We start from the raw sequence: 12,705 nt of genomic DNA, 5'->3' as shown, positions 1-12,705 counted from the left end.
TTGAAAGGGAATGTTTTGTGTTCTAGGGTGATTTCGTTGGAAGCAAATTTTTTGTGTTTTGTGTTGATTTCGTTGGAAGCGAATTTTTTGTGTTCTGGGATGATTTCAGTGGAGGCGAATTTTTTGTGTTCTAGGGTATTTTCGTTGGAAGTGTATTTTTTGTGTTCTCAGGTTTTCTCGATGGAAGCAAATTTTTGAAGTAGGGGGTCATTTTGTTGGAAGCATGTTTTCTGTGCTCTGGAGTCATTTCGTTGGAAGGGAATTTTTTGTGCTCTGGTGTGATTGCGTTGGAAGCGAATATTTTGTGTTCTCGGGTGATTTCATTGAAAGGGAATTTTTTGTGTTCTAGGGTGATTTTGTTGTAAGTGAATTTTCTGTGTCCTGGGGTGATTTCGATGGAAGTGAATTTTTTGTGTTCTCCGGTTTTTTCGATCGAAGCAAATTTTTGAAGTAGCAGGTCATTTCGTTGGAATCGTGTTTTCTGTGCTCTGGAGTCATTTCGTTTGAAGGAAATTTTTTGTGTTCTGGGGTGATTTCGTTGGCAGCGAATTTTTTGTGTTCAGGGGTGATTTCGATGGAAGCAAAATTTTTCTGTTCTGTGGTAATTTCCTTGGACATGAATTTTTTGTGTTCTCGGGTGATTTGGTTGAAAGGGAATTTTTTGTGTTCCAGGGTGATTTCATTGGAAGCGAATTTTTTTGTCCTCTGGGATGATTTCTTTGGAAGCAAATATTTGTGTTCTCAGGAGGTATCGTTGGAAGCGAATTTATTGTGTTCTGGGGTAATTTCGTTAGAAGCGAATTTTTTGTGTTTTCGATGGAAGCAAATTTTTTTGTGTTCTGGGTTGATTTCGTTGGAAGCGAATTTTTTGTGTTCTGGAATGATTTCAGTTGAGGCGAATTTTTTGTGTTCTAGGGTGTTTTCGTTGGAAGCGTATTTTTTGTGTTCTCAGGTTTTCTCGATGGAAGCAAATTTTTGAAGTAGGGGGTCATTTCGTTGGAGTCGTGTTTTCTGTGCTCTGGAGTCATTTCGTTGGAAGCAAATTTTTTGTGTTCTGCGGTGATTTCGAGGGAAGGAAATTTTTTCCGTTCTGGGGTAATTTTGTGGGAAGCCAATATTTTTGTTCTCAGGTGATTTATTGGAAGGGAATTTTTTGTGCTCTGGGGTGATTTCGTTGGAAGAATTTTTTTCCATTCTGGGGTAATTTCTTTAGAAGCCAATATTTTTGTTCTCGGGTGATTTTGTTGGAAGGGAATTTTTTGTGCTCTGGGTTGATTTGGTTGGAAGTAAATTTTTTCTATTCTGGGGTAATTTCGTTGGACGTGAATTTTTTGTTCTCAGGTGATTTCGTTGAAAGTGATTTTTTTTTGCTTTAGGGTGATTTCATTGGATGCGGATTTTTTGTGCTCTGGGGTGATTTCTTTGGAAGCGAATATTTGTGTCCTCAGGAGATTTTGTTGGAAGTGAATTTTTTGTGTTCTGGGGTAATTTCGTTGGAAGCGAATTTTTTTCTTTTCTCCGGTTTTTTTGATGGAAGCAAATTTTTGAAGTAGGGGGTCATCTCGTTGGAAGCGAAATTTTTTGTGTTCTGTGGTAATTTCTTTGGAAGCGAAATATTTTTTGTTCTCAGGTGATTTCGATGGAAGCAAATTTTTGAAGTATGGGGACATTTCATTGGAAGCTATTTTATGTGCTTTGGGGTGATTTCGTTGGAAGCGAATTTCTTGTGTTCAGGGGTAATTTCGTTTGAAGCAAATTTTTTGTGTTCTGGGGTGATTTCGATGGAAGCGAATATTTTGTGTTCTGTGTTGATTTCATTGGAAATGAATATTTGTGTTCTCAGAGATTTCGTTGCAAGCGAATTTTTTGTGCTCTGGGGTGATTTGTTTGGAAGCGAATTTTTTGTATTCTCAGGAGATTTCATTGCAAGCGAATTTTCTGTGTTCTGGGGTGATTTCTTTGGAAGCGAATTTTTTGTGTTCTCGGGGGATTTCAATGATAGGGAATTTTTGTGTTGTAGGGTGATTTCTTTGGAAGAGAAATTTTTGTGCTCTGGGATGATATCTTTGAGAACGAATATTTGTTTTCTCAGGAGATTTCGTTGCAAAAGAATTTTTTGTCTTCTGGGGAAATTTCGTTGGAAGCAAATTTTTTGTGTTCTGGGGTGATTTCGATGGTAGCAAATTTTTGAAGTATGGGGTCATTTTGTTGGACGCGTGTTTTCTATGCTCTGGAGTCATTTCTTTGGAAGCGAATTTTTTGTGCTCTGGGTTGATTTCTTCGGAAGCGAATTTTTTGTGTTCTCGGGTGATTTAGATGGAAGCAAATTTTTGAAGAATGGGGTCATTTCATTGAAAGCAAATTTTTTGTGTTCTGGGGTGATTTCATTGGAAGAGAAATTTTTGTGTGCTCAGGATTTTTCGATGGAAGCAAATTTTTTGTGCTCTGGAGTGATTTGGTTGGAAGCGAATTTTTTGTCTTCTATGGTGATTTCGTTGGAAGCGAATATTTTGTGTTCTGGGGTGATTTCATTGGAAGCGAATATTTGTGTTCTCAGGTGATTTCGTTGAAAGGGAAGTTTTTGTGTTCTATGGTGATTTCGTTGTAAGAGAATTTTCTGTGTTCTGGGGTGAGTTCGATGGAAGTGAATTTTTGTGTTCTCCGGTTATTTCAATGTAAGCAAATTTTTGAAGTAGGGGGTCATTTCGTTATAATCGTGTTTTCTGTGCTTTGGAGTCATTTCGTTGGAAGGGAATTTTTTGCGCTCTGGGGTGATTTCGTTGTAAGCGAACTTGTTTGGGCTCTGGGATGATTTCTTTGGAAGCGAATATTTGTGTTCTCAGGAGATTTCATTGGAAGTGAATTTTTTGTGTTCTGTGGTGATTTCTATGGAAGCAAATTTTTTCTGTTCTGTGGTAATTTCGTTGGACGTGAATTTTTTGTGTTCTCGGGTCATTTCGTTGGAAGCGTGTTTTCTGTGCTATGGAGTCATTTTGTTGGAAGGGAATTTTTTGTACTCTGTGTTGATTTCGTTGGAAGTGAATTTTTTGTGTTCTCGTGTGATTTCGTTGAAAGGGAATTTTTTGTGTTCTGGGGTCATTTCTTTGGGAGCATGTTTTCTGTGCTCTGGAGTCATTCCGTTTAAAAGCGAATTTTTTGTTATCTGTGTTGATTTCGATGGAACCAAATTTTTTCTGTTCTGTGGTAATTTTGTTGGACCTGAATTTTTGGTTTTCTCCGGTTTTTTTGATTGAAGCAAACTTTTGGAGCAGGGGGTCATTTCGTTGGAAGCGTGTTTTCTGTGCTCTGGAGTCATTTCGTTGGAAGGGAAATTTTGTGCTCTTGGGTGATTTTGTTGGAAGCGAATTTTTTGTGTTCTCAGATGATTTCATTTAAAGGGAATTTTTTGTGCTCTGGAGTCATTTCGTTGGAAGCGAATTTTTTGTGTTCTGGGGTGATTTCTTTGGAAGCGAATTTTTTGTGTTCTGTGGAAATTTTGTTGGAAGCGAATTTTTTGTGTTTTCCGGTTTTTTCGATGGAAGTAAATTTTTGAAGTAGGGGGTCATTTTGTTGGAAGCGTGATTTCTGTCCTCTGGAGTCACTTGGTTGGAAGTTGGTGCTCTGGGTTGATTTCGTTAGAAGCGAATTTTTTGTGTTCTCGGGTGATTTCATTTAAAGGAAATTTTTTGTGTTCTAGGGTAATTTCGTTGGAAGCGCATTTTTTGTTTTCTGGGGTAATTACGTTGGAAGCGAATTTTTTGTGTTCTCGGGTGACTTCGTTGAACGGAAATTTTTAGTGTTCTGGCATCATTTCATTGGAAGCGTGTTTTCTGTGCTCTGGAGTAATTTTGTTGGAAGCGAATTATTTGTGCTCTTTGGTGATTTCTTTGGAAGCAAAATTTTTGGGTTTTCGGGTAATTTCGTTGAAAGTGAATTTTCTGTGTCCTGGGGTGATTTCGATGGAAGTGAATTTTTTGTGTTCTCCGGTTTTTTCGATCGAAGCAAATTTTTGAAGTAGCAGGTCATTTCGTTGGTATGGTATCATTTCATTCGAAGCGTGTTTTCTGTGCTCTGGAGTCATTTCGTTGGAAGGGAATTTTTTGTGCTCTCGGGTGATTTTGTTGGAAGCAAATTTTTTGTGTTCTCAGATGATTTCGTTTAAAGGGAAGCAAATTTTTTGTGTTCTGGGGTCATTTCGTTGGAAGCAATTTTTTGTGTTCTGGGGTAATTTCGTTGGAAGTGAATTTTTTGTTTTCTCGGGTCATTTCAATGGAAGCAAATTTTTGAAGTATGGTATCATTTCGTTCGAAGCGTGTTTTCTGTGCTCTGGAGTCATTTCGTTGGAAGCGTAAATTTGTGTTCTCAGACGATTTCGTTGCAAGCGAATTTTTTGTGTTCTCCGGTTTTTTCGATGGAAGCAAATTTTTGAAGTGGGGGCCATTTCGTTCGAAGCTCGTTTTCTGTGCTCTGGAGTAATTTTGTTGGAAGGGAATTTTTTGTGCTTTGGACTGATTTCGTTGGAAGCGAATTTTTTGTGTTCTGGGGTGATTTCGATGGAAGCAATTTTTTTCTGTTCTGTGGCAATTTGGTTGGACGTGAATTTTTGGTTTTCTCTGGTTTTTTTGATGGAAGCAAATTTTTGAAGCAGGGGGTCATTTCGTTGGAAGCATGTTTTCTGTGCTCTGGAGTCATTTCGTTGGAAGCGAATTTTTTGTGTTCTGGGGTGATTTCGTTGGAAGCAAATTTTTGGTGCTCTGGGGTGATTTGATTGGAAGCTAATATTTGTGTTCTCAGGATATTTCATTGCAAGCAAATTTTTTGTGTTCTGGGGTAATTTCGTTGGAAGCGAATTTTTTGTGTTCTCCGGTTTTTTCGATGGAAGCAAATTTTTTAAATAGAGGGTCATTTCGTTGGAAGCGTGTTTTCTGTGCTCTGGAGTCATTTCTTTGGCAGTGAATATTTTGTGCTCTGGGGTGATTTTTTTTGAAGCGAAATTTTTGTGTTCTCGGCTGATTTCGTTGAAAGGGAATTTTTTGTGTTCCAGGATGATTTCGTTGGAAGCGAATTTTTTTGTGCTCTGGGATGATTTCTTTGGAAGCAAATATTTGTGTTCTCAGGAGAGATCGTTTGAAGTGAATTTATTGTGCTCTGGGGTAATTTCGTTGGAAGCGAATTTTTTGTGTTTTCGGGTGATTTCGATAGAAGTAAAGTTTTGAAATATGGGGTCATTTCGTTGGAACCGTGTTTTCTCTGCTCTGGAGTCATTATGTTCGAAACTTATTTTTTGTGTTCTCTGGTGATTTCAATGGAAGCAAATTTTTGAAGTATCGGATCATTTCTTTGGGAGCGTGTTTTCTGTGCTCTGGGGTCATTCCGTTTAAAAGCGAATTTTTTGTGTTCTGGGGTGATTTCGTTGGAAGCGAATATTCGTGTTCTCAGAAGATTTCGTTGGAAGTGAAATTTTTGTTTTCTCCGGTTTTTTCAATGGAAGCAAATTTTTGAAGCCGGGGGTCATTTCGTTGGAAGTGTGTTTTCTATGCTCTGGAGTCATTTCGTTGGAAGCGAAATTTTTGTGTTTTGGGGTGATTTCATGGAAGCAAATTTTTTGTGTTCTGGGGTAATTTCGTTGGAAGCAATTTTTTGTGTTCTAGGGTCATTTCGTTGGAAGTAAATTTTTTGTGTTCTGGGGTCATTTCGTTGGAAGTGAATTTTTTGTGTTCTGGGGTCATTTCGTTGGAAGTGTGTTTTCTATGCTCTGAGTCATTTCGTTGGAAGCGAATTTTTTGTGTTTTGGGGTGATTTCATGGAAGCAAATTTTTTGTGTTCTGGGGTAATTTCGTTGGAAGCAATTTTTTGTGTTCTAGGGTCATTTCGTTGGAAGTAAATTTTTTGTGTTCTGGGGTCATTTCGTTGGAAGTGAATTTTTTGTGTTCTGGGGTCATTTCGTTGGAAGTGTGTTTTCTATGCTCTGAGTCATTTCGTTGGAAGCGAATTTTTTGTGTTCTGGGGTAATTTCGTTGGAAGTGAATTTTTTGTGTTCTCGGGTCATTTCAATGGAAGCAAATTTTTGAAGTATGGTATCATTTTCTTCGAAGCGTGTTTTCTGTGCTCTGGAGTCATTTCGTTGGAAGCGAATATTTGTGTTCTCAGATGATTTTGTTGCAAGCAAATTTTTTGTGTTCTCAGGTTTTTTCGATGGAAGCAAATTTTTGAAGTAGGGGGTCATTTCGTTGGAAGCTTTTTTTCTGTGCTCTGGAGTAATTTCGTTGGAACGGAATTTTTTGTGCTTTGGGCTGATTTCGTTGGAAGCGAATTTTTTGTGTTCTAGTGTGATTTCGTTGAAAGGGAATATTTTGTGTTCTAGGGTGATTTTGTTGGAAGCAAATTTTTTGTGCTCTGTGGTGATTTCGAAGGAACCAATTTTTTTCTGTTCTGTGGTAATTTTGTTGGACCTAAATTTTTGGTTTTCTCCGGTTTTTTTGATGGAAGCAAATTTTTGAAGCAGGGGGTCATTTCGTTGGAAGCATGTTTTCTGTGCTCTGGAGTCATTTCTTTGGAAGGGAATTTTTTGTGCTCTGGGGTGATTTCGTTGGAAGCGAATTTTTTGTGTTCTGGGGTCATATCGTTTGAAGCATGTTTTCTGTGCTCTGGAGTCATTTCGTTGGAAGCTAATTTTTTGTGTTCTCGGGTGATTTCGTTGAAAGGGAATGTTTTGTGTTCTAGGGTGATTTCGTTCGCAGCGAGTTTTTTGTGTTCACGGGTGATTTCGATGGAAGCAAAATTTTTCTGTTCTGTGGTAATTTCGTTGGACGTGAATTTTTTGTGTTCTCGGGTGATTTGGTTGAAAGGGAATTTTTTGTGTTCCAGGGTGATTTCATTGGAAGCTAATTTTTTTGTGCTCTGGGATGATTTCTTTGGAAGCAAATATATTGTTCTCAGAAGATTTTGTTGCAAGCAAATTTTTTGTGTTCTGGCGTAATTTCGTTGGAAGCGAATTTTTTGTGTTCTCGTGTGATTTCGATGGAAGCAAATTTTTGAAGAATGGGGTCATTTCATTGAAAGCAAATTTTTTGTGTTCTGGGGTGATTTCATTGGAAGAGAAATTTTTGTGTGCTCAGGATTTTTCGATGGAAGCAAATTTTTTGTGCTCTGGAGTGATTTGGTTGGAAGCGAATTTTTTGTCTTCTATGGTGATTTCGTTGGAAGCGAATATTTTGTGTTCTGGGGTGATTTCATTGGAAGCGAATATTTGTGTTCTCAGGTGATTTCGTTGAAAGGGAAGTTTTTGTGTTCTATGGTGATTTCGTTGTAAGAGAATTTTCTGTGTTCTGGGGTGAGTTCGATGGAAGTGAATTTTTGTGTTCTCCGGTTATTTCAATGTAAGCAAATTTTTGAAGTAGGGGGTCATTTCGTTATAATCGTGTTTTCTGTGCTTTGGAGTCATTTCGTTGGAAGGGAATTTTTTGCGCTCTGGGGTGATTTCGTTGTAAGCGAACTTGTTTGGGCTCTGGGATGATTTCTTTGGAAGCGAATATTTGTGTTCTCAGGAGATTTCATTGGAAGTGAATTTTTTGTGTTCTGTGGTGATTTCTATGGAAGCAAATTTTTTCTGTTCTGTGGTAATTTCGTTGGACGTGAATTTTTTGTGTTCTCGGGTCATTTCGTTGGAAGCGTGTTTTCTGTGCTATGGAGTCATTTTGTTGGAAGGGAATTTTTTGTACTCTGTGTTGATTTCGTTGGAAGTGAATTTTTTGTGTTCTCGTGTGATTTCGTTGAAAGGGAATTTTTTGTGTTCTGGGGTCATTTCTTTGGGAGCATGTTTTCTGTGCTCTGGAGTCATTCCGTTTAAAAGCGAATTTTTTGTTATCTGTGTTGATTTCGATGGAACCAAATTTTTTCTGTTCTGTGGTAATTTTGTTGGACCTGAATTTTTGGTTTTCTCCGGTTTTTTTGATTGAAGCAAACTTTTGGAGCAGGGGGTCATTTCGTTGGAAGCGTGTTTTCTGTGCTCTGGAGTCATTTCGTTGGAAGGGAAATTTTGTGCTCTTGGGTGATTTTGTTGGAAGCGAATTTTTTGTGTTCTCAGATGATTTCATTTAAAGGGAATTTTTTGTGTTCTAGGGTGATTTCGTTGGAAGCCAATTTTTTGTGTTCTGGAGTAATTACGTTGGAAGCGAATTTTTTGTGTTCTGTGGTAATTTTGTTGGAAGCGAATTTTTTGTGTTCTCCGGTTTTTTCGATGGAAGTAAATTTTTGAAGTAGGGGGTCATTTTGTTGGAAGCGTGTTTTCTGTGCTCTGGAGTCACTTGGTTGGAAGAGAATTTTTGTTGTTCTGGGTTGATTTCGTTAGAAGCGAATTTTTTGTGTTCTCAGGTGATTTCATTTAAAAGGAATTTTTTGTGTTCTAGGGTAATTTCGTTGGGAGCACATTTTTTGTTTTCTGGGGTAATTACGTTGGAAGCGAATTTTTCGTGTTCTCGGGTGACTTCGTTGAAAGGAAATTTTTAGTGTTCTGGCATCATTTCATTGGAAGCGTGTTTTCTGTGCTTGGAGTCATTTCGTTGGAAGGGAATTTTTTGTGCTCTCGGGTGATTTTGTTGGAAGCAAATTTTTTGTGTTCTCAGATGATTTCGTTTAAAGGGAATTTTTTGTGTTCTAGGGTGATTTCGTTGGAAGCCAATTTTTTGTGTTCTGGAGTAATTACGTTGGAAGCGAATTTTTTGTGTTCTCGGGTGATTTCGTTGTCCGCGAATTTTTATTGTTCTGGGGTCATTTCGTTGGAAGCATGTTTTCTGTGCTAAGGAGTCATTTTGTTGGAAGCAAATTTTTTGTACTCTGTGGTGATTTCGTTGGAAGTGAATTTTTTGTGTTCTGGAGTCATTTCTTTGGAAGCCTGTTTTGAGTGCTCTGGAGTCATTTCGTTGGAAGCGAATTTTTTGTGTTCTGGGGTGATTTCTTTGGAAGCGAATTTTTTGTGTTCTGTGGAAATTTTGTTGGAAGCGAATTTTTTGTGTTTTCCGGTTTTTTCGATGGAAGTAAATTTTTGAAGTAGGGGGTCATTTTGTTGGAAGCGTGATTTCTGTCCTCTGGAGTCACTTGGTTGGAAGTTGGTGCTCTGGGTTGATTTCGTTAGAAGCGAATTTTTTGTGTTCTCGGGTGATTTCATTTAAAGGAAATTTTTTGTGTTCTAGGGTAATTTCGTTGGAAGCGCATTTTTTGTTTTCTGGGGTAATTACGTTGGAAGCGAATTTTTTGTGTTCTCGGGTGACTTCGTTGAACGGAAATTTTTAGTGTTCTGGCATCATTTCATTGGAAGCGTGTTTTCTGTGCTCTGGAGTAATTTTGTTGGAAGCGAATTATTTGTGCTCTTTGGTGATTTCTTTGGAAGCAAAATTTTTGGGTTTTCGGGTAATTTCGTTGAAAGTGAATTTTCTGTGTCCTGGGGTGATTTCGATGGAAGTGAATTTTTTGTGTTCTCCGGTTTTTTCGATCGAAGCAAATTTTTGAAGTAGCAGGTCATTTCGTTGGTATGGTATCATTTCATTCGAAGCGTGTTTTCTGTGCTCTGGAGTCATTTCGTTGGAAGGGAATTTTTTGTGCTCTCGGGTGATTTTGTTGGAAGCAAATTTTTTGTGTTCTCAGATGATTTCGTTTAAAGGGAAGCAAATTTTTTGTGTTCTGGGGTCATTTCGTTGGAAGCAATTTTTTGTGTTCTGGGGTAATTTCGTTGGAAGTGAATTTTTTGTTTTCTCGGGTCATTTCAATGGAAGCAAATTTTTGAAGTATGGTATCATTTCGTTCGAAGCGTGTTTTCTGTGCTCTGGAGTCATTTCGTTGGAAGCGTAAATTTGTGTTCTCAGACGATTTCGTTGCAAGCGAATTTTTTGTGTTCTCCGGTTTTTTCGATGGAAGCAAATTTTTGAAGTGGGGGCCATTTCGTTCGAAGCTCGTTTTCTGTGCTCTGGAGTAATTTTGTTGGAAGGGAATTTTTTGTGCTTTGGACTGATTTCGTTGGAAGCGAATTTTTTGTGTTCTGGGGTGATTTCGATGGAAGCAATTTTTTTCTGTTCTGTGGCAATTTGGTTGGACGTGAATTTTTGGTTTTCTCTGGTTTTTTTGATGGAAGCAAATTTTTGAAGCAGGGGGTCATTTCGTTGGAAGCATGTTTTCTGTGCTCTGGAGTCATTTCGTTGGAAGCGAATTTTTTGTGTTCTGGGGTGATTTCGTTGGAAGCAAATTTTTGGTGCTCTGGGGTGATTTGATTGGAAGCTAATATTTGTGTTCTCAGGATATTTCATTGCAAGCAAATTTTTTGTGTTCTGGGGTAATTTCGTTGGAAGCGAATTTTTTGTGTTCTCCGGTTTTTTCGATGGAAGCAAATTTTTTAAATAGAGGGTCATTTCGTTGGAAGCGTGTTTTCTGTGCTCTGGAGTCATTTCTTTGGCAGTGAATATTTTGTGCTCTGGGGTGATTTTTTTTGAAGCGAAATTTTTGTGTTCTCGGCTGATTTCGTTGAAAGGGAATTTTTTGTGTTCCAGGATGATTTCGTTGGAAGCGAATTTTTTTGTGCTCTGGGATGATTTCTTTGGAAGCAAATATTTGTGTTCTCAGGAGAGATCGTTTGAAGTGAATTTATTGTGCTCTGGGGTAATTTCGTTGGAAGCGAATTTTTTGTGTTTTCGGGTGATTTCGATAGAAGTAAAGTTTTGAAATATGGGGTCATTTCGTTGGAACCGTGTTTTCTCTGCTCTGGAGTCATTATGTTCGAAACTTATTTTTTGTGTTCTCTGGTGATTTCAATGGAAGCAAATTTTTGAAGTATCGGATCATTTCTTTGGGAGCGTGTTTTCTGTGCTCTGGGGTCATTCCGTTTAAAAGCGAATTTTTTGTGTTCTGGGGTGATTTCGTTGGAAGCGAATATTCGTGTTCTCAGAAGATTTCGTTGGAAGTGAAATTTTTGTTTTCTCCGGTTTTTTCAATGGAAGCAAATTTTTGAAGCCGGGGGTCATTTCGTTGGAAGTGTGTTTTCTATGCTCTGGAGTCATTTCGTTGGAAGCGAAATTTTTGTGTTTTGGGGTGATTTCATGGAAGCAAATTTTTTGTGTTCTGGGGTAATTTCGTTGGAAGCAATTTTTTGTGTTCTAGGGTCATTTCGTTGGAAGTAAATTTTTTGTGTTCTGGGGTCATTTCGTTGGAAGTGAATTTTTTGTGTTCTGGGGTCATTTCGTTGGAAGTGTGTTTTCTATGCTCTGAGTCATTTCGTTGGAAGCGAATTTTTTGTGTTTTGGGGTGATTTCATGGAAGCAAATTTTTTGTGTTCTGGGGTAATTTCGTTGGAAGCAATTTTTTGTGTTCTAGGGTCATTTCGTTGGAAGTAAATTTTTTGTGTTCTGGGGTCATTTCGTTGGAAGTGAATTTTTTGTGTTCTGGGGTCATTTCGTTGGAAGTGTGTTTTCTATGCTCTGAGTCATTTCGTTGGAAGCGAATTTTTTGTGTTCTGGGGTAATTTCGTTGGAAGTGAATTTTTTGTGTTCTCGGGTCATTTCAATGGAAGCAAATTTTTGAAGTATGGTATCATTTTCTTCGAAGCGTGTTTTCTGTGCTCTGGAGTCATTTCGTTGGAAGCGAATATTTGTGTTCTCAGATGATTTTGTTGCAAGCAAATTTTTTGTGTTCTCAGGTTTTTTCGATGGAAGCAAATTTTTGAAGTAGGGGGTCATTTCGTTGGAAGCTTTTTTTCTGTGCTCTGGAGTAATTTCGTTGGAACGGAATTTTTTGTGCTTTGGGCTGATTTCGTTGGAAGCGAATTTTTTGTGTTCTAGTGTGATTTCGTTGAAAGGGAATATTTTGTGTTCTAGGGTGATTTTGTTGGAAGCAAATTTTTTGTGCTCTGTGGTGATTTCGAAGGAACCAATTTTTTTCTGTTCTGTGGTAATTTTGTTGGACCTAAATTTTTGGTTTTCTCCGGTTTTTTTGATGGAAGCAAATTTTTGAAGCAGGGGGTCATTTCGTTGGAAGCATGTTTTCTGTGCTCTGGAGTCATTTCTTTGGAAGGGAATTTTTTGTGCTCTGGGGTGATTTCGTTGGAAGCGAATTTTTTGTGTTCTGGGGTCATATCGTTTGAAGCATGTTTTCTGTGCTCTGGAGTCATTTCGTTGGAAGCTAATTTTTTGTGTTCTCGGGTGATTTCGTTGAAAGGGAATGTTTTGTGTTCTAGGGTGATTTCGTTCGCAGCGAGTTTTTTGTGTTCACGGGTGATTTCGATGGAAGCAAAATTTTTCTGTTCTGTGGTAATTTCGTTGGACGTGAATTTTTTGTGTTCTCGGGTGATTTGGTTGAAAGGGAATTTTTTGTGTTCCAGGGTGATTTCATTGGAAGCTAATTTTTTTGTGCTCTGGGATGATTTCTTTGGAAGCAAATATATTGTTCTCAGAAGATTTTGTTGCAAGCAAATTTTTTGTGTTCTGGCGTAATTTCGTTGGAAGCGAATTTTTTGTGTTCTCGTGTGATTTCGATGGAAGCAAATTTTTGAAGTATGGGATCATTTCGTTGGGAGCATGTTTTCTGTGCTCTGGAGTCATTCCGTTGAAAGCGAATTTTTTGTGTTCTGGGGTGATTTCATGGAAGCAAATATTTTGTGTTCTGGGGTCATTTCGTTGGAAGCAAATTTTTTGTGTTCTGGGGTCATTTCGTTGGAAGCAATTT

This window comes from Meriones unguiculatus, chromosome 5, assembly GCF_030254825.1.
Source record: "Meriones unguiculatus strain TT.TT164.6M chromosome 5, Bangor_MerUng_6.1, whole genome shotgun sequence".
NCBI classification, from domain to species: Eukaryota; Metazoa; Chordata; class Mammalia; order Rodentia; family Muridae; genus Meriones; species Meriones unguiculatus.
This window is presented reverse-complemented; position numbering follows the sequence as displayed.